At 44.6% G+C, this 22,049-nt stretch overlaps 1 protein-coding gene and 1 pseudogene across 1 annotated transcript in view; both read right to left on the bottom strand.

Moving 5' to 3' along the window:
- The window catches only part of GUCY1A2 (guanylate cyclase 1 soluble subunit alpha 2), a 389,883-nt gene that overhangs the window by 341,066 nt on the left and 26,768 nt on the right, over window positions 1–22,049 (bottom strand). The gene's annotated exons all lie outside the window — the stretch shown is intronic.
- Window positions 8,753–9,496, bottom strand: LOC143984500 (leucine-rich repeat-containing protein 18 pseudogene; annotated as a pseudogene).

Here is a 22,049-nt window from a genome sequence, read left to right as displayed (position 1 = left end):
TTTATTCAAGTTTGAGTCAACGTGCTGACTGCCATGACCTCTGGCTAGAGGTCTGTTCAGCCTTGAAGTACCCAGCTGCGAGTGGCTACTCTCTGGGTGGAAATAGAGACTTTGTTAAAACCTGCAGTTCAAGGTACCTGAGTTCTTCACCCATGCACTCTGTTCCCAAAGAGACTGTGTTTTGTGAGAGTTCTACTGCAAAATAAACCCTTTTGAAAGGACTTTATCTGTGTCAGTGTACAAGTCGTTGGGTATCAACCCTGAGAACCCCTAGACGCGGAGGAGTAGGCCAGGAGAAGGTAACCAGTAAACCCATTCAAGGCCGCCCTGCAACGGGTTATGGCCGCTACACGCAGAGGTGATCAAATGCCAACAAAAGAAGCTCTATTTGTTGGAAAAAAAGTACATTAATTAAATTTTGGTACAATGACGCACGACCGCGCAATTGTCAGTTAAAGCAACGCAGTGTCATATCACAAAACATGGCCTGGTCAGGAAGTGGGTAAATCCTTCGGGGGCTGAAGTGGTTAAAGTGTATTTTTTTCCTGAAAGTCTTCATATATCATCAATGCCTAAAGTATACAGTGGAGGTCCATCCATTAGGGGCGCACAAGTGCCGCTCCCCCATTCATGCGTCCACCCCCCTGAGCTACATACAGGGTGCCAGACCATAGATTACCATGGGGGGGTTTGAGGCACGTGATTCAAAAAAGGGTGGGCTTGGGGCGCAGAGCATTGCGCTCCGAGCCCACCCAGTTAAGTGAGAATAGTGAGTGAATATTCACTGATTCTCCTCCCAGCCAATCAGGAAGTGGGTCATGAGACCCTTTTCCCAATTGGCCAAAAGGAGAAGCAATGTTATTGGCCAAGGGGAAGGAAGAGGAGGGAGAAGACGCATGGCCATTACCATTGAAAGTGAAAGTAAAAGAAATTACCCACATTTTGGGTTGAGCCAAGAAAAGTAATAGAGGGGAAATCTTACATAGCAGGTGAGGTTGAAAAAAGACACAGTCCATCCTATGTGTGTGATTATATGTCAGTATTACATTGTATATCCCTGTATGTTGTGGTCGATCAGGTGCTTATCTAATAGTTTTTTTTTTAACTATTGATTCTCCCCTCTGAGACCACCACCTGTGGAGCCACCACCTGTGGAGCCATGCCAGAGGATGGATTACAAAAGCAGACAGGTGAGGGTAGGCTGGTCTCTAGATGAACACATGAGAACAGGTAAGCAGACAAACTATTGCATAACCATGACAGTACCCTCCCTCTTACAAGGCTTCCCCTTCCCCCGCCTGGATCCAGGCTTAAAGGGAATCTCCAGATGGAACCTACTCAACAGACTAGGAGTAAAGACCTCAGATGCAGTGATCCAAGACCTCTCCTCAGGGCCAAACCCTTTCCAATGTACGAGGTACTGAAGAATGCCTTTACGGAGCCAAATCCAAAACTTGACTAACCTCGTATTTTAGATTATCCTCAGAGACTGGAACCAAGGTAGGGAGAGGACAAGAGGACTTGAGGACTAAAGGCTTCTTAGGAATGGGTAATGGCATGAGAAGATCAGGAGCCTGAGCAGGGTCCTCCAGACCCTTAAAGATAAGCTGGGCATCCAAAACAGGACCACCAGACTGGGCAGAGGTCAGTGGATCCCTGAGGTCAGGTTGGTTAGAAGGTGACATGTCACAAGAGTCAAGCTGGATAGCTGAAACACATACAGAATTCAGAGAACCCTGAGAAAAAGATTGAAAACCCCTCCTGGCCGAATGAGGTATTCTATCCAAAGGATGGATTGAGCCTCTTAAATGGGTTTGAACGGGCATAGTAGCAGTAGGGTGAGGCCAGGTCTCAGAAGGTCCTGAACAAGAAGCAGGAAGCTCATTGGGCATGGGCTGGACTGGCATAATTGGTGCAGAGGCCGACTGAATAGTATTGTCAGGTGTAGCGACCATCTCAATCGCATCACAGGGCATAGCGACTGTGGAACTTGCAGACAAGTTAGCCTGGCTGTGCGTCCAAGGGAGATTAGGGACAGGTAAAGGTAAATGGTTATGCGAACTGGAGTGAATGATCGACTCAGGTTCATAGGTGGGCCCCTCATCCAGAGTACCACATGACCTAGAGAGTGCATCAGTCCGACTATTGCAGGACGCATCCCAGAGATCGCTATATACAGCGGGAAGAGCAGAAGATACTGGGATGGTGGTAACAGGAAGTTTCTCCTTTGGGGTACCCTTGAGTAGGCAGGAAGAGGAACAGGAGGAACCCCAAGCCAGGATCTGTCCAGCAGACCAGTCAACGTGTGGAGAATGGAGCCTTAACCAATGAAGACCTAATATGATAGGAGATGAAGCCTTAGGTAAGACAAGAAAGGATATCCACTCCTGGTGGAGTGTCCCTACTGAAATCTTAACAGGAAGAGTCTGAAAGCGGATAGGGCCCCCTGGGAGAACTGTGCCATCAATCGCCAAGACCACCAATGGTATTGTAAGGGGCAAAAGGGCAAGTCTCATGGAGGATGCAGTTTCCCAATCCATGAAATTGGCAGCAGCTCCGGAATTCAGATGTGCTGAGACCGAACGAGAGGAAGCACCGACATGAAGCAACACAGAAAGGAGAAGACGAGAAGGTGAAGGTGATATTTCAGGGTCTAATACTCCACCTTCCAGATGTATTAGCCCTGAGCGTCTTTCCGGACGAAGAGAACAAGTGTCACGGAAATGACCTTTGGCCCCACAATAGAGGCATAGGCCTAGAGTTCTGCGCCTAGCGCGTTCTTCGGGAGATAACTTAGTCCAGCCCAACTGCATAGGTTCCTCGGTAGGCAGGGGGTGCTCCTCGGATTGAAGAGAAGGGGCTGAGGGCTCAGGCTGCCTAAAGAACGGGGAGTGCTGGCGTCTTTTTTCCAGGGCCCTCTCCTGAAAGCGAATATCGATCTGGTTACACAAGGTGATGACACTGTCCAGATCAGCAGGAAGGGATCTTCCTGCTAATTCATCCTTCACTCTATCAGAGAGGCCATGTAAAAAGGTTGCAACTAGGGCCTCATTATTCCAGCTCAATTCAGCTGTGAGGATACGGAACTGGAGAGCATACTGTCCCACAGACGCGGACTCTTGACGGAGACGTAAAAGAGCGCTAGCCGCTGAGGAGACACGTCCCGGTTCCTCGAAGATATTCCAAAAAAGTTTCAAGAAATCAGACAGGCTAAAAACCACTGGATCATTCAGTTCCCACAGAGGGGCAGCCCAAGCTAGCGCCTCGCCGGACAGGAGGGATATGATATATGCTACTTTTGCCCGATCGGACAGGAAGTATTGGGGCTGAAGCTCAAAATAAATTGTGCACTGGCTAAGGAACCCCCTGCAAGCCTTGGAGTCCCCAGAGAAACGGGATGGAGCTGGCAGTAATAATGCATGCATGGATGCGACTGGTGCGATAGGTGCAGCTGCTGACTGTACTTGAGGCTGCAGGTTCGGGGTTCCCAAGGAAGCCTGAAGCTGTTCGAAGCGGGAAGCCAGATCTTGAAGGAATCGCATCACCTGGGTCTGATGCGATTCTTGGGTCTCAAGTCTGCGAACTAAGCCCTGCAACGGATCGACTGTAGGAAGCGGCACGTCAGCCGGGTCCATGGCTGATCAAACTGTCAGGTCACCTTGAGGCGAGGTGACAGATGCACACCGTAGGGATCAGGAGTGCACCGTAAGGTTGTGGACCCTATGGCTGACTGCTGCAGACGGGAGACAGGTCCCACCGGGGTTAGAGCGTAAGATTCCCTGGGGCGCAGAGTCTAAGAGCCAGCAGGTGTTCACCAGAGCCTTGAGTTGTGAGGATGGACTTGGCTGCAACTGGCTCCAGGTCGCGACCCCCAGGGTCCCCCAGCTCACACCCACAGTAGGCAACAGGAGGATAGGGATGGTGAGGGACAAAGCCAAGGTCGGGGCCACAAGCAGACAGGAATAGTCAGGGACACGCCAAAAGGTCAGGATCACAAGCAAACAGGGATAGTCAAAGACACGCCAAAGTCGGTAACGGAACAACAGAAGAACACACGGCAGGTAACAGGAAGCTAAACACACAAAGGAATACACAATGGTTGATCAGCAGGGCTGGCCTGCAGTGCACAGGTTAATATAGAGCTCTCTGATAGGAGCTAGGGTGGAGCCATGCCAGAGGATGGATTACAAAAGCAGACAGGTGAGGGTCGGCTGGTCTCTAGATGAACACATGAGAACAGGTAAGCAGACAAACTATTGCATAACCATGACAAAAACCTTTACCACTCTGTGATTTGAGGCTAGGACGGAGGATCATCTTCCAGCAGGACAATGACCCCAAACACACTGCTAAAGCAACACTTGAATGGTTTAAGGGGAAACATGTAAATGTGTTGGAATGGCCTAGTGCGAGGGTGCCCAACCTTTTAAAGAGCGAGGGCCACTTAAGCGACTTAGTAACCAGTCGCGGGCCACAATGAGTGGAGTGGGCGGATGACAGGTCCATGTCCACCCTGCATATGCAGAGCAAACATGGACATGGCTCGCTCTAATCTATGGGCCTTCCGATCTGATCTGCTATGAAGGAATGGGATGGATCCCCCCCCCTTCTGTTTTTTTTAGTGGACCGGATTGGAAGTAGGTGGGTGTATATGGCTACAAGTCTGTTTACATCTGTAGCTCAATAGAGGTGAATGGAGGATTCTGATTGGGTCGGCCCGATCATGCCAAAGGGGCCTAATGCTGCTTTCACACTGACACGCTGTGGTTTACCTGTACTGCAAGTGCAGTGCAGTACACCTGTGGCTTTCCTGTGGGTTAGCTGCACTTTGCCTTAGACTTCTATTATATCCTGCAGGTGTGATGCACTTTCTGAAAGCTCACCACACCTGCAGGTAATAACAGAAGTGATTGCTCAGTACAGGTAACCTACAGGTGTTCTGCGCTGCACCTGCAGATCAGTTTGAAAGTAGCCCAGTAACCACTGCAGAAGAGATATGCCCATATATGCTCTGGGGTAGCGGGTCGGCAACACACAATATGTGCTTGCGAACCCGCCATCAGAGAGCAGGAGGTCGAGGGCCACATCAGAGGGCTCCGCGGGCCACATGTGGCCCCCGGGCCACTGGTTAGGCACCCCTGGCCTAGTCAAAGCCCCAACCTCAATCCAATAGAAAATCTGTGGTCAGACTTAAAGATTGCTGTTCACAAGCGCAAACCATCCAATTTGAAGGAAGCGGAGCAGTTTTGCAAGGAGGAATGGGCAAAAACCCTGGTGGTAAAATGTGGCAAGCTCATAGAGACGTATCCAAAGGGACTTGGACCTGTTATAGCCACAGGAGGTGGTTCTACAAAGTATTGACTTTAGGGGGGTGAATAGTTATGCACATTGACTTTTCTGTTATTTTGTCCTATTTGTTGTTTGCTTCACAATAAAAACAAAAAAAACATCGTCAAAGTTTTGGGCATGTTCTGTAAATTAAATGATGCAAATCCTCAAACAATCCATGTTAATTCCAGGTTGTGAGGCCACAAAACGTGAAAAAAAAGGCCAAGGGGGGTGAATACTTTTGCAAGGCACTGTATATTTTTAATAGCACAAACTAACAAATATTTTTTTTGTCAAAATGTTTGCAATTTCTTTCTTTTGTATTGCAAAAAAATAATTTGTGTTAAAAAATTTTTTTTATAAATTTTGTTTGCGTACAGTGTTGCATGACTGCGCAATCGCCAGTTAAAGTAGCTCAGCGCTGAATAGCAAAAAAAAAAAGCCTGGTCATGAAGGGGGTAAAACCTTCCTGGAGACCAAGCGGTTAAAGATGTTGGAAGGTGGTGCAGGAACCAGAAACAAATCAGTGCAGGTTCATAAAAAGGGTAAACGATAAATAAGACATGAATGAGATTAACACAAACAAGGAGGTGTAAAAATCTCCCGCGGGCGCTGTTCATCATGGCAGCTTGAAATACTTTAAGAATTTGATAGAAACCTTCTAACAAGTTATATCAGGTGAACCAGGCCGGAATCTAAAAGCACAGATAATGGCGCCGGAAGTTTGTGCCATCATGTGAAGTATTGGTATAATCGGAGGAGTTCTGGGCTATGAAGTTAGCGTTTCCCAGACAAGTGCAGCGAACATTGCCTAGCAACTGTTTTCTTGTACATGGCTTTATCTAATGCTTAGTGCGCAGATCCTGTTCCGTAGCTATTTATATCCTGAGCTAATAATGTTCTAATATTATTTTGACACGATGGGAAAAAAAATTAAAAAATTTCCTACAGGTAATTCACAATTATCTCATTCCATTTGTATTCTTAAGGAAATAGTCATCTAAAATATCCGGCCAGCCATACGCTGTGCGCTTTGGTTATATAAGGCAGGACAATAACGTATGTAAATGTACAGCCTACAGATAGCGACACATTTCCAGAACCCCAAATAGCTATTGTGCCTTTTTTGTTTTTTTTTGTTTTAACAAATGCTTATGTAATGCAGAACAAGAAGAAAGAAGGGTTTTGGGACTTTATATAAGGAGTGTACCCAACAGTCGATGTGGTGAGCAGAGTCATTGGGCCAGGTGGCCCCTTATTAAAGGGGGCTCTCGGATTCCGATAAGCCCTCCGCCCGCAGACCCTGACAACCAACGGCCGGGGTTGTCGGGAAGAGGCCCTTGTCCTCATTAACATGGGGAGAAGGTGCTTTGGGGTGGGGGTACTGCAGGGCGCCCCCTTCCCCCAAAGCACCCCCCCCATGTTGAGGGCACGCGGCCTGGTACGGCTTAAGAGGGGGGCCCTCACTCGTCCCCACTTGGTCACTGATAGGTGGCACTGTGGGTGCTTATAGGTGGCACTGTGGGTGCTGATGGGTGGTACCGTGGGCACTGGTAGGTGGCGCTGGTGGACACTGGTAGGTGGCACTGTTTTGCATTGGTAGGTGGCACTGGAGGGTGGCACAGATGGGCACAGATGAGCTGGTGGCTGCTCTCCTTGATCGGGACTGATGTCCCTCTCACAGCCGCTGATGACCGGCTTGATAGAGCGCTGATAGGTGGCACTGTGGGTGCTGATGGGTGGCACTGTGGGCACAGATGGGTGGCACTGTGGGAACTGGTAGGTGGCGCTAGTGGACACTGGTAGGCGGCACTGTTTTGCATTGGTAGGTGGCACTGGCAGGTGGCACAGGTGGGCACAGATGAGCTGGTGGCTGCTTTCCTTGATCAGGAATGATGTCCCTCTCACAGCCGCTGATGACCGGCTTTTTTACATCACATGATCAGCTGTCATTGGCTGACAGCTGATCACGTGGTAAGGGGTTGGGATCTACTCCTTACTCCGATCTGTGATCCAGCGAGTCTCATAGACTCTCTGATCACAGGACACGCAAGCCGCTCGAGCACGGGAGGACGTCTATTGACGCCCTCCCAGCAAACTATGAATGATAGGCTACACCATGGATCTGAAGCTGTTAATGACCATATAGGAATATAATTAGAAACAACTTGTCAAAACAGTCATTGCAGCATAACACAGTGTACAACAGACTTTGATATATGTTGTAAAAAAGCCAGTAGGATTGCAGCATGGAGTGGTCTACACTTTTCGTGACAAAATCACTTCATCAGGAGAAAGCACAATCCAAATATCTAAAAAATATCTTTCTAAAGGTAAGTATATACTGCCGGGGTGTAAATGTGAAGGGAATCAAAGGTTATCTTGCCCTTCACTGACTTTTTTCGGCACTGCGTTGTTTTAACTGACAATTGCACGATCGTGCGAAGTTATAGCGTTTACAAAATAGTGTATAGTTTTATAGCATTTTTATTAATATTTTTTTTTTTTACTAGTAATGGCAGCAATCAGCGTTTTTTATTGTGACTGCTACATTATGGCGGACACATCAGACATTTTTGACACATTTTTGGGACCACTGTCATTTATACAGCAATCAGTGCTATTTAAATGCACTGATTCCTGTGTAAATGACATTGGCAGTGAAGGAGTTAACCACTAGGGGGCGGGGGGGTTATGTGTGACGTGTGTGTGTTTTTTTTACTGTTGGGGGGTGTGGCTTGGCATGTGACGTCACTGATCGTCTTTCCCTATAACAGGGAACAGACGATCGGTGACAGCCACACTAGGAAGCACGGGGAGAGGTTTGTTTACACAGACCTCTCCTCGTTCTTCAGCTCTGACGCAATCGCGGGACACCAGCGGCGATCAGGTCCGCGGGTCCCGCGGCAATGGTCACGGAGCTCAGGACCGGTTCGCGAGTGCACCGGCAGCGGCGCGCGAGCGCCCCACGGATGGGCACTTTAAGAGCCACGTACAGGTACGTGACTGTGCCCAGCCATGCCATTCTGCAGACGTATATCGGCGTGAGGCAGTCCTTAAGTGGTTAAGGTGGAACTGAAGCCAATTTTTTTTTTTCATTTAATAGACTAAGAAAGGGTTTTAACCCCTGTTGTGTTTTTTTTTTTTTTTTTACTCAACAGTGTCCCCATAGGAAGATTTTCCTTCACTTCCTTCCATCCTATCCAAAATAAAATCTTTGACTTCCATTATACTTTAAGGCCCCTTTCACATACGCGGACCGTTAGTCCGTTCTTCATCCATCCCTTGATGGATGAAAAACGGACATCAATGCATTCCTATGGAAAAATAGATGACAACAGATGATCATCTATTTTCATCCATTTTCATTCACTTCTGTCAACATCCGTTTTTTTTTTTTTTTTGTTATACAATTTGATATTTATTATTCATTTGTTTCGATATTTTTGGCGGTTGAGTTTGGGGCCACTGGGTTGGTGAAGAGAGGTTTCCATTTATCCAGCTTGCTTTTTTCAGCTTGGCACTTAGCGACACAAGGCTTGCACAAATTTTTCTCATCTACAAGATGAAGATTTCCAATACATTGCATGACCTCATGTTGTTCTGTCTCCAACTCTTCTTTTGTTGGCAATATAGGATTTCTCTCAGTGTTTAGTTTCTTTAATTTCGGCAATTCAAGGACACCGGGGGGCACTTTAGTAAGCTTGTTGTCAAACAGGCCTATCTCTTCAAGATCTTTAAGGGCACCTATTGCAGTTGGTAGAACATCAATAGCGTTAAGACCAAGATTAAGTTGACAAAGTTTCTTCAGCTGGTTCAGCGCCATAGGAATACCTTTTTCTGTGAGTTTGTTGTTGCTAACATTGAGGTAATGTAGATTTTGAAGCTGCCCTATAGATTCTGGAAGTTTCTTAATCTGATTGCTATGCAGGTCTAACAAGCGAAGGCCTTCAAATTTCTGTATCCAATTAGGCACTTTCTTTATAAAATTTCGACTAAGATCCAGCTCTACCACATCCAAGAGCTTCAACAAGCATTTAGGAAAGAATGAAATCCCCCTCTTAGATAGAACCAGCCTTTTCTTGCCATCAAATGTAATACGGATGGCTTTCTTAGCAGCTTTAAGGGTAATTCTTTTACCCCTGCGGGGACGTTTTCTTTTTCGCATTGTCCTCTCTAGTAAAGCCAAACTCAATGTTCCTGTTTCTATCCTACAGCCGAGTATGGGGCCACCTTAGCCTCTGCAGTTGCCGTGGTGCTTTTTATTGAACGGATCAAAGCCCTATTTTTCATCTGTTAAAAAAACAGATCGGACAAAAAATGGATGTGAACGGAGGAACAGTCCGTTTTTAATTTTTTTTTTCAATGGTAGTGTATGTAAAAAAAAAAAAATTGATAAAAAAACGCATGAACAACTGATGAATACTTCATCAGACTTTATATTGGACTATACTGATGCATATGAGACCACACGTATTTTAAAATCATTAGCATAGCTTTATTTATCCATGCTTATTAAAAACCATATTGGATCACGTATGATCCTAACCATTTGTTGTACAATATTCATATATATGTTATTGAAATATATTCTTCAGTAGTCACAATATAAAATGCACTTTGCATGCCCCAAATCCATTTGCAAACCCAGATATCATAACATAGAGAGTATGTTATGCCTAAATGGTAATGCTAAATTCAGTATAGCAGAATACCTCCCAACTTTTTGAGATGGGAACGAGGGACACCTATTAGCAAAAGTATGTAGGTATAGGACACACCCCCTGTCAACCCCCTTAAAGGAGAATTCTACAAAAAAAAAAAAAGATTTGTTAAACCCACAAGTGCTTTTTTTTTTTTTTTTTTTACTCCTTCTATTCTTTTATACTGGCATTTTAAATTTTATAAATGCAACAATTTAGAAATTGGATGAAAGGTTTAGGTCTGGGAAACACTTTTTTTAAAGATGAAAAGTGCATTTTCTATACAACTATATGGATCAGGCCAAAATGAAGGACACATGAGGAGGAAAGAGGGACAGAGGGACTTTGTTCAAAATCAGGGATAGTCCCTTGAAATCAGGGACAGTTGGGAGCTATTTAGCAGCATTGTGTACATATAACTAATGTGCAATGCAAAATTTCTACTCACATACAGTGCTTTGAAAAAGTATTCATAACCCTTGAAATTTTCCACATTTTGTCATGTTACAACCAAAAACATAAATGTACTTTGTTGAGATTTTATGTGATAGGCCAACACAAAGTGGCTCATAATTGTTAAGTAGAAGTAAAATTGTAAATGATTTTTAATATTCCTTCCAAATAAATATGTGAAAAGTGTTGTATGCATTTGTATAGAGCCCCCCTTTACTCTGATACCCCTAACTAAAATCTAGTGGAACCAACTGCCTTCAGAAGTCACCTAATTAGTAAATACAGTCAACCTGTGTGCAATTTAATCTCAGTATAAATACAGCTGTTCTGTGAAGCCCTCAGATGTTTGTTAGAGAATCTTAGTGAACAAGCAGCATCATGAAGGCCAAGGAACACACCAGACAGGTCAGAAATAAAGTTTTGGAGAAGTTTAAAGCAGGGTTAGGTTATAAAAAATATCCCAAGCTTTGAACATCTCAGCACTGTTCAGTCCCTCATCCGAATGTGGAAAGAGTATGGCACAACTGCAAACCTACCAAGACATGTCCGTCCACCTAAAATGACAAGCGGGACAAGGAGAGCATTAATCAGAGAAGCAGCCAAGAGACCCATGGTAACTCTGGAGGAGCTGCAGAGATCCACAGCTCAGGTGGGAGAATCTGTCCACAGGACAACTATTAGTCGGGCACTCCACAAATCTGGCCTTTATGGAAGAGTGGCAAGAAAGCCATTGTTGAGAGAAAGCCATAAGTAGTCCCATTTGCAGTTTGTGAGAAGCCATGTAGGGGACACAGCACGCATGTGGAAGAAGGTGCTCTGCTCAGATGAGACCAAAATTGAACTTTTTAGCCTAAAAGCAAAACTCTACGTGTGGAGGAAAACTAACACTACACATCACTCTGAACACAACATCCCCACATGTTGTCGGGATGCTTTTTTTCAGCAGAGACAGGGAAGCTGGTCAGAGTTGATGGGAAGATGAATATAACTAAATACAGGGCAATCTTAGAAGAAAACCTGTTAGAGTCTGCAAAAGACTTGAGACTGGAGCGGAGGTTCACCTTCCAGCAGGACATTGACCCTAAACATACAGCCAGAGCTACAATGGAATGGTTTAGATCAAAGCATATTCATGTGTTAGAATGGCCCAGTCAAAGTTCTGATCTAAATCCAATTGAGAATCAGTGGCAAGACTTGAAAATTGCTGTTTACCGATGCTCTACATCCAATCTGACAGAGCTTGAGCTATTTTGCAAAGAAGAAGAATGGGCAAAAATGTCACTCTCTAGATGTGCAAAAATGGTAGAGACATCCCTAAAAAGACTTGCAGCTGTAATTTCAGCAAAAGGCGGTTCTACAAAGTATTGACTCGGGGGGCTGAATACAAATGCATGTCACACTTTTCACATTTATTAGTAAAAACAATTGAAAACCATTTATCATTTTTCTTCCACTTCACAATAATGTGCCACTTTGTGTTGCTCTATCATAAAAATTCACAATAAAATACATTTACGTTTTTGGATGTAACATGACAAAATGTGGAAAATTTCACGGGGTATGAATACTTTTTCAACGCACTGTATCTAAAATATTTGTTATGAAAAAACATATAAACAGTATAAACATGTGAAAAGACTACGTTGTTTCACTTAATCAATATCATTACACCACTGAGCTGCGATAGACACCTAGTGTATAAATCAGCCAAGTCCACATAAAAATTTTTTTGCTCAAGAACCATCTTCCCACCAGTGCTTCAGTGTTTATAAACCACAGCCGACAATTGGAAAATCACTCAGAGTAACTTCTGTTTTGGCTCAGTCAATCACTCCCTCAAACTAACTGTAATACCAGTAAAATCATCCAATCAAATTTGTTGTGAAAATAGAAATCTACTTACAAACCTAGGAATGCAATAATCATATTACAAATAGCCAACACCAAGCAGAGATCCTGTGAACCGGACTCAAGTACACTCAAATCAGCCAAAAAACAACCAAGGTACCTCACTGCTAGCCCCATCCTGACATGTTTCATCACTGACTTTCAAAGGGCACCAAGAATTAAGTAAGGATAGAGGATAGAGTCTTGTACTTAGACCTGGGTTTCCCAAAATGGTCAGTATTGAAGCCCAAGGCTTGATGGGACTTTCCAATGAGTCAGTAAAATAACTGGAGGTCAAAAGGGGGTCTGTAAAAGTCTGGAGATCAGTAGGTGTTTGAAAAATGATGAAAGGCTGACCAGGGTAAAATAATCTTTTGAGGTCTCCATAGTGCTTCACATCAATCCTTGAATGTATGGTTGTTAGTGGTGAGATGGTGTTACCTCGGAGTTTGATGATTAGCCACTAGAAAGAGTGACCTTGAGTTGTCTCTATCAGCTAAACATTTTGTACATCCAGTGAGTAGTACACCCATCTCGAACTTTGCTGGGAAGCCAGTGAATACACCTGCCTCAAATCCGTAGTGATAGGAATGGTGCCAAAAACTTACTGATAGATAGACATGTGCACTGACAAAAAATTAGTTAATTTTCATTTTCGTTTCATTAGTTATTTAGATTTTTTTCATAGATTTGGAAAATCTAAAATGCGAAAATTCGGAATTCGGAAATTTCGGGAATTTTCACATTTTGATTTTTTGGATTTCGGAATTTAGAATTTTCGGATTTCCGAATTTCCAAATTTCGGGAAATTCTAAAATTCTAAAATTCGTAAATCCGAAAATTGGAAATTCGGAAAATCGAAAATCCGAAAATTGGAAATTCGGAAATTTCGTACATTTTGAAATTCAGGAATTCAGGAATTTGGAAATTTTGGAAATTTTAAAATTCGGAAATTCGGAATTAACCAATTTGTCAAAATTATTTGGAACTAAACAAATTGCACATGTCTACTGCTAGGCATTTACTAAAAATGTACCATTGCAACAACCACAAAAGTAGCTGCTGATACCAAGAGGAAGTTTTGACAGTATTCAAAAAATATTATTATTATCCATTATTATTTATAGTACTAGTAGCTGTAAAATAATTTTGATATAATAAATGATTGAAACTTCATGAAGAGGTCAATAAGCTGAAGAGTTTGGGGACCACCGATTTAGACAATTACAAACTTTTTCACCAATTGCTTAGGGCCTTCACACCAGAACAGACAAGGACGGAAAGGCAGCATTTTTTTCCAGTGCAATACCCCAAACATTACTGTGTGCTGCCTTACTGTAGCAGATGGCACCACAACATGCTAACAGGTGTGGTGGTCACAATGCACCTTAATGGCAATGTATGAATGGGCCTTTCGTTTTTTTTCAGTGGAGAATTGCATTTTTGCATTGTGTTGAAGCTGGCCTTAAAGTACAATTCCAGGCTCTAACTAACTAAGCCTAAAGTGGGCATCACTCCATCAACACTGACTAATTTTACTTGTTTGAAATGTTTTTTAGATTTATTCAGTTGCTTCCTGGTTCCAGGCCTAGGCAAACAATGTCATACATTGCAGAAGTCTTCAGAAGGGGAGGGGGGTTTTCTCAGCTAATCACACCCTCCTGCCTACATGCCTGAAGTAAGGGCAGATGGTTTCCAGGAAGTAAATGCTACATAAATCATTTGCCCTTACTCAAGATGACCACGAAAAAAAATGCTAGCGGGTGTTTTTTAAAGTGATTTTGCAAAATAAAGATATGGATGGATGTGTAAGTTTGCCTTGAATATTAAAAATGAATTAAATAGTGTGTTTAGTCTGTGGTGCTCAGATAAAATGTAGTTCCGCTTTAAAACTGTTCCCACTCACTTTCTAACTTCTATAATACCTAGATTATGTAGAAGGAGGATGCGTGACAACCTTTTCTCAGGATACTCCAGTCTGGTCATGTGATCGGCTCCCATCGGTGACTTCGGGGGAGAGGAGGAGGGAGAGCCGACAACGCATGCCCCTAGTAAACTTATGGGTGACATTCCATCCATTATTGGTGCCCTCTCCTCTCATCTAAAGCCATCCACTGGGGAGATCACATAACTGGACCAGAGCACCCTGAGATTAGGTAATTGTAAGCATTTTTCTTCTATAGAATAGTAGGTAGGTATAGGCGTTAGAAGGAGGGACGGAGCCATTTAAGGCTTGATTCCCACTGCTGAGACTTGGGATCTGACTTGTGAGACCCCAAGTTGCATGAAATGTGAAATCCCATCAATCAGAGCTGTCTTAATTAGCACTACTGAAGTCGCTCCGACTTCAGAAAAGGTTCCTGTGCTACTTCAAGGTGACTTCTATCCAACTTGTGCCCAAAGACTTGAATGTCACCTCCTAGTCGGATCCTCATCTATATTAATGTGATCACTGATTCGGATCTGACCTTACAGGAAGATTACCCAGGCTTTCCCGAAAGCCGATTCTAAAGTTGCATCAAGTCGCGTAAAAGAAGTCACTAGCAAATCACCAGCAAGTCACCAGGAAATTGCCTGACAAAGTCGCTCCATAAGTCACATGACTTTCAGGTCGCAGTAGTGTGAACCAAGTTTTAGGCTTAGTTAATTAGAGCCTATGAAGTAATGTTCATGATGCTTTTTTTTCTAGATAGAGCCTGGAATTCTAATTTACTTTACTTCACTGCTGATCTTCTCTCTCACGAAGAGCTAAGCTTGCTTGGAAAATGTTCAGCAATCACCACTTTAAAGCGGGGTTCCACCACCGTTTTTTTTTTTCTGGGGGGAAATGACAAGGAGTACGATTTTGAATAGTTCCACCTACTTGTGCAATGCTAAAACTCCCATGCTGCCATTTTTCCGACTTTTTCCAAGTTTATAAAATCGTCTCCTGACGGTTTCCATTTTGCCTGTGGGCATGTGAAGCCCACAGGCATTCTCTTCCGGGACACTGTGCTGCTGATATCCCAGCATGCACCGCCAGTTCAAGCGCCGATCTCGCGCATGCGCAGATCAAACAAATTCAAGCGCTGACAATAACTGGGCGCCGCACAGACTCCTGGGAACTTTAAAAAAGGATCCCAGTAGACAGTGCGGCCAAAAGGAAGTGCAGACCTGCCGCTGAAACCCCGCCCCTATCCGCAGCCGCACCATATCCGGAGACTACAGGAGACCAGGAAATTGGAAAAAAAAACAAAGAGAAGACGGTAGCAGCAAGGTAATGGGGATATAATTAAATTACACCCTATTACAATCTTAGGGGCATAGTGGTTTAAATTCGGGTGGAGCTCCGCTTTAAGGAGTGTTTGATGTCTGTTTGATGTCTGCCTCTGCATGATGTTGTTCCTTCTATCAGCCCCTACAACACTACAGGACACAGTAATGACATAGGGGTCAGCAGAAGGAACCACATCACATGGAGGGGGCCAGGCTTCTCGAGACCCGTTTCCCAATTGGCTGAAATGAGAAGCGATCCTATTGGCCTAGGAGGAGGAGGGAGGAGACACACAGTGACAGAAGTTGCCGTGATGCAGAGGAGGAGACACAAGGGAAGCCGCTGCTCGTCGCCTGGAGGACAGCCTAGATGGGGTAAGTGCGGGGCTGGTTACCGACTGACTGGGGGGGGGGGGGTGTGTGGGTGAGTTGTTTGCTGCTCCCCCATAAAATATACCACTAGCTGCCACTGAATTGGATGCTAAAGATTATTCAGAAAGCTTACCTCTTAAAGTGAAAATCTGTAACACAACTTAACACAACTGGTAAGTATTAAAGTGTCACTAAAACCAGGATCCTGCATTCACAATATCTAATCTCCCACAGGACACAGAACGTGGGAATTATTTTAACAAATATAAACTGCTAAATACCTTTTCTCATCAGCAGTATATAGCAGTCTTGTGACGTCTATCAGTGTCCAGGCATTCACTGGTTAAAGCTTGTAGAAGGGACTTTCTGACTGACCTATGAGACTGCAAGACCTCTGACCCTCTGTCTGGACAGTGCTGATTGGCCCTGTGCTGATCACATGCATCCTCCCAAGAGAAGAAAAAAAAAACCTCTCTAGCATTACACACCAACTAAGAATGTGCAGCCTGACTCCATAGGCTATGTGTTATCAGGAAATCATTAGGGGTCAGTGGAAGGAGGGGAGGATCAGAGAAAACAGGATCAAAAAGGTGTTTTTACACAATGCAGAGGATTAACCATTTAGGTTCCACAGTGAGTATAACAAGCATGCTTTACTGCATATACACACTGATTTTACTGTTGTGAGTTTAGTAACATTTTAATTCTTTCCAGGGACATTCTTTTAAACTTTTGTAATATAGTGAGTCAAGCTATACACTGTAAATGTCTGTCATTTTTATTTATTTATTACAGGTACTTATATAGCACTGTCGATTTACACAGTGTATTGTACATGCGCAGTCCCTGCCCTCCTGGATCTTACAATCTAAGGTCCCGAACTAACATTCATATACTAGGGTCAATTTAGACAGGAGCCAATTAACCTACCAGAACGTCTTTGGAGTGTGGGAGGGAGGGACACTCAGGGACAGGGAGAACATGCAAATTTCAGGCATGTAGTGCTGTGGTTGGGATATGAACAGATGACCCTAGTACTGCTTGGCAGAAGTGCCAGCCACTTAGCTGCTGTGCTGTCTGTAATAAAATAAACTGCTCTCCTAGGTTGACACCTCTGTTTAGCCAGAGTTCTCCTTTAATAAGGAAGTGCAAAAAAAGAGTAACCTATAAGAAGTGATCTATACCTTTTATTAATCTAGGACAGTAAAGGCAGTGAAAAGTTAATATTCCATTGTAAACTATAGATAACCATAGTGAGCTTTACCTCCAAGGCAACAATGAACACTGAACATTCTCCAGATATTGTGGATTGGTTAAGTGCACATTACACGTAGGTTGTTGCCATTTTTAGGTAAAATAAGCTCAGCCGCGCATTGAGGAGTTGCAAGCTTGAATACGTGTCTCATAATTACAAATTTTTCCGATATTGTACTCAGGCATGTATGTTGATGCCAATGGAACCAACCAATAATGGAAATTCTAATGATAAAAAATACATTTGAGAACCAGGAGTGCTCTGTACAAGGAGGTAGGTCACAATGGAAGGTCAGGTTTATCTCATCATTCCCCCTACAGAAAATTACACCGCAATCAGTTCATCTAGAAAATCAATGTGTACAAGCCACAGAGGACCCACACCAAACTCACTCCCATTCACAAGTCATCGTATCCAAAAGACTATAATAAGAGGTATATATTGTCTCAGAGGAAATATATACAGTGTACAGCTCCTGAAAAATAAGACATGGCTCACAGGATCAATCAGAGATTGCTTAATATATTCTATAAATCTCTAAAGCTTCATTTTCAGTATATTAAAAGAATAAAAAATAAAAATAAAATAACTCTTTACACCTAGGGGCCTATTTACATATATATATATATAAAAAAAATCTGCTGTTCAGATGTAAAGACATGCAAAATACACAAAAAAAAACCTTTACGGTTATTTTTATTATGTATGAAATTTTTTTTTATTTACTTTACCCAAATCCATCCACTTGTGACACTAGCAAATATATATATTGTGACAGAGCGAGGCTCTGTCCCTATGAAATTGGAGGAAAACGAGACGCAGACACAGAGTTTGCATATCTCCAGCCCTGTGTCTGGGTCTTGATGTTAACGAGCAGGGTGTGTGCCCAGCTGCATATAAGCCATATAAATGAAGGGCTGTTGGTGTGGAAGGTGGAGGAGTGTGAACAGCTTGCTGCTGGCTGAAGAGTGGTTTGCCCTGTGGGAGACTGTAGTCCGTGTAAGGGACTGGGAAAGGCTGACAACCTTGAGAGTCAGGAAGACTAAGGAAGTCGGTGAGTCCAGGGGGCTGGAAAGAGTTGACAAATCTGTTGGGAGCAAGCAGAGGAACTGTTGACAATTGAGAGCCAGGTGGCTTGGTATGTTCGTTTGTGTGCTGAATGAATTTAAACCCCTGCGTGGGATTACTGGATGAACTAAATATTTTGTTTTCTTATAATAAACGTGGGCTACCAGGCCCTTAACCATAAAACGCCTGCCTGATGTAGACTAAAACGTGCATCTACCAATTGTGCTTAATCACCCCAACATTACAAGTGGTGGAGAATGCGGGCATGTAGACGGTGGAATCCGGGTCCTTGCTCCACAGTGAGTCGCATCAGGAACTGCTGCTAGCTGTGTGTGGCAGCCAGGCGAACAGCATTGCGTATACGTTTATTTGATGGACTGTGTTGAATGCGGGTTGTGTACCTGTGAAGGAAGAATCAAACATCAGATTTTTTTTTTTTCCTTTTCTCCTTCTTTGCTGAGAACTGTTACAAGCTGCTGTGTGCATGTGATTGCAAGGATGAGGCAGTCAAAAAGCAAGAAGTTCATGTTTAATCAAGTTAAAGAGGATGTTGTTCCTGGCAGCCTGAGCCCAAAGGTGCCACAGCATGACGCAAGGAGGCCTCTGCGCTGCATCCGTTGTAGTGAGTGGGGACATGCTGTTGCCCATTGCCCCTTGTCACAGGAATGTTTGTGGAATAACCAAGCTGGATGGGAGGTTGATGAATTCTGGAGCTCATCTACTAATGATTGTGATCAGCTGTGTCCTCAGAAGTGGTATCCAATGGCAACGAGTGAGAGCCAGTCATGGAGGAGATGCCAAGAAGTGAGCTCAGCATGGTCTGAGAAGATGTCTCCACCTTGTAGGACCAGTAAAAAGGGGCCAGTGACATGTGAGACAGCGAATGAATGGTTCAAGCGGAATCGCAAAGAGTGGGGTGCACTGCAAGGGGCTGAGATATTGGCCTCTGACTATGTGCAACCCATGCTGCCTACAGAGGAGGTGGGAGACTTCCTTGTAAGATTTGAAAAAGTTGCTGTAAAGAGAAAATGGCCTAGGGACCGGTGGCCAAAACTGCTGCAAACCTTATTGCGGATAGAGTTCCGGTCGGTTTACCATTTGATGGATGGGGGCCAGGATGACTATCGCAAGTTTAAAGAGGAAATCCTTCTTAGAGGAGAGTTCCATCGTATCATGGGCCGCCAGCAATGCTCCAGGATGGGAGAAGTGTCGCCGGAAGTCCTAGGAATTGGAAATCCAGAGAAACGTAAGGTTTTCTGTCATGGCCACTTAGGCAAAGGGGTCAGTCCAGAAAGGAGAGTATATCAGCCTGAATCCTGCATGAGGTATAGCCAACCAGCTTTGGAGCGCAAGTCTGCAGTTACCCCTAGCAACAAGGATCTTGTGTTACCTACAGGGGGCGTCAGTGGGTCCAGAAAGGCTGCAGTTTTGCTCCCTGGCCACATGGGGGAGTCAGCCTGTGGAGACACCACACCAGTGAGACAACGCACTCAAGTGAAGGCTATGACATCAGCTGCAGGAACTGGTAAGACTGTTTCAGTTTATGATGCTGAATCCAGTGAAGTGGGAGTATGTCCAGTGGGGAGATCCGCAGTACAAATGGACATAGACTTTCTGCATTGTGCTACCCAGAGCAGTGGGGAGGCGCAGCGTAAAGCCCAACTAGACGCAGGGCTAAAGACTGAAAAGGACATGGGGACTCTGCATATGCCTGCTATGATCCAGCAGATGGCTGGGAAAATTGAGCTAGGGGTGACCAAAACAGTGCTGGTACCATGTTCCCTAGTGACAGCTGCTGCAGGGTTGCCCAGGGAAACTTCCAAGGAGCTTGCAGTGTTGGAGCAGAGAGTTTCCCAGGTCAGCTATGGAGCTGCCCAAATAGGCAAAAGTGCCCCTTTACAGAGAGCAGGTGCTGTGAAGAGTCGCTCAGAGGTTATGGTGGCTCATAAACAAACCACAAAAACAGCAGTTGTGTCTACATGTAATGAGAATGCTAATGATCGTACTAACAAAAGTGATACTATTGCTAAACGTGATGAGTGTAATGACATTGAAACATGTATTTCTTGTAATGTCATATCTGAGAGTGAGGTTGGTAATGTGTTCACTACCAGTGATGAGAGTAGGAGATCTCCCATGACAGGCAGAGGCACAGGATTTTCCATGGAAGTCTCATGGGGTCTCCATGTGTTGGAGTCAGAGGCTGCCCAGGATGGCTCTGGTGCTATGCTGGTGGAACAAGGGGGGACTAATTCACACAGTGAGAGCGTATGGGCGCAGCCCCACAACCCTACGTGTAGCCCAGTGGGCAAGGGGTTAATTCAGCCTGCAAAAGCTGAGTGTACAAAGCTGAATGTGTCTGTAGTGCCACCAGAAAAAGGTGTTCAAAATGGTGTGCTGCACCAAGCTTTAGGTGATGAAGCATCACCCCAATACAACGTTGCTAAAAGTATGGTGTTACAAAATGATATATATAGAAATGACGAATGTACAGTTGAAGCTAATGAATCCCAGGTTTCTGTGCAGCTTTCTACAGCAGGTGATGCAACGCTGTGGAACGCCCATGGTGGAACCACAATGGACTGGGACAGCTGGGCCAAACAATTGTTAGCCATGCTGGATAAGGCTAGCTTAAGTAACAAGGGTGTGGACACAACTGCTATGCCAGACAGGGGGATCGCAGAGCTGCCGGTGGTTGAGGGCGTCTTGGTCCCTGCAAAGGTTGCTGCCCTCCACTCTGAAGAAACAGTTCAGGGCACTGGCATCGCAGATGTGTTGTCCACAGCCCCACAGCTAAATGATATTGAGTATCAACGTGATAGTGTGACTTGTAATGACCTGCAGAGGCTCACCAACACTGGTGCAGAAGGGATAAGTGTGAGACATGTGTCTGACAGCTCTCCAGGGGAGCAACAGGCCGTGATGAGTACCTCCAAGGAGGATGAGGTCTCTTCAAATGTCTCACCTTCTCAACCTGCAGTCGCTGAGCCCCTCCATGTCTTGGACAGGGTAGAAGACCCTAGAAAGTTCTGGTGTTTAGACATGGGATGTTTAGAGATGACCGAAACCTTACTGGAAATGCTAGAGTTGGTAAAAATGAACTTGCTGTATACTTGGGTATCTCCACCGCAGTTGGACCAGGTGGTGCTGCGTAGCACCAATGGGTGGAGCCAAGTGGTACAGGCAGTGCTGGGAAACCTTGACCAACAGTGGAATTGGTGGGACCAATGGTTACCCATTTGGCACAGGATCTCCAGATTCTCTGTGAGCGTACTTCTAGTTATTGATTGGTATGGAAGGCACGCGAGAGAACTGCTTGAGATATCAGAGGTCTCTCCGTCTGATGCGGTGACTAGAAACATCTCTGCTGGTGTGGTCCAAGGTGTGGCGGAGCAGTTGTCAGTAGAGGGCGCAGATACTGCCTTACCCGCTAGGCCTCATGAGAAAGAACGGCCCAGAATGGACTCGGCAGTAGCAGAGATGCTTTCTGTCACTGGCCCAGAGGTACAAGTTAAGGTGCCTGGAGACACTGTGGAAGAAAGTGTTAATATTGGTTGCCATAACAATGTAATGTGTATACCTGAAAAAAATGGTTTATGCTTAGGTCAGGGTAGTTTGTTAGAACAGGTACCCATGGAGTGTTGGACAACGGGTGAGATGCAGCTGTGCTATGGTCCCGTCGGATGTAGTCCCTCCTCAGGTCTTCTTCTAACAAACACTGAATTGGAAAG

The sequence above is a fragment of the Lithobates pipiens genome, unplaced genomic scaffold (genome assembly GCF_037356315.1).
Source record: "Lithobates pipiens isolate NorthernLeopardFrog02 unplaced genomic scaffold, aLitPip1_a1.2 Scaffold_16, whole genome shotgun sequence".
Lineage (NCBI taxonomy): Eukaryota > Metazoa > Chordata > Amphibia > Anura > Ranidae > Lithobates > Lithobates pipiens.
This window is presented reverse-complemented; position numbering and strand designations above follow the sequence as displayed.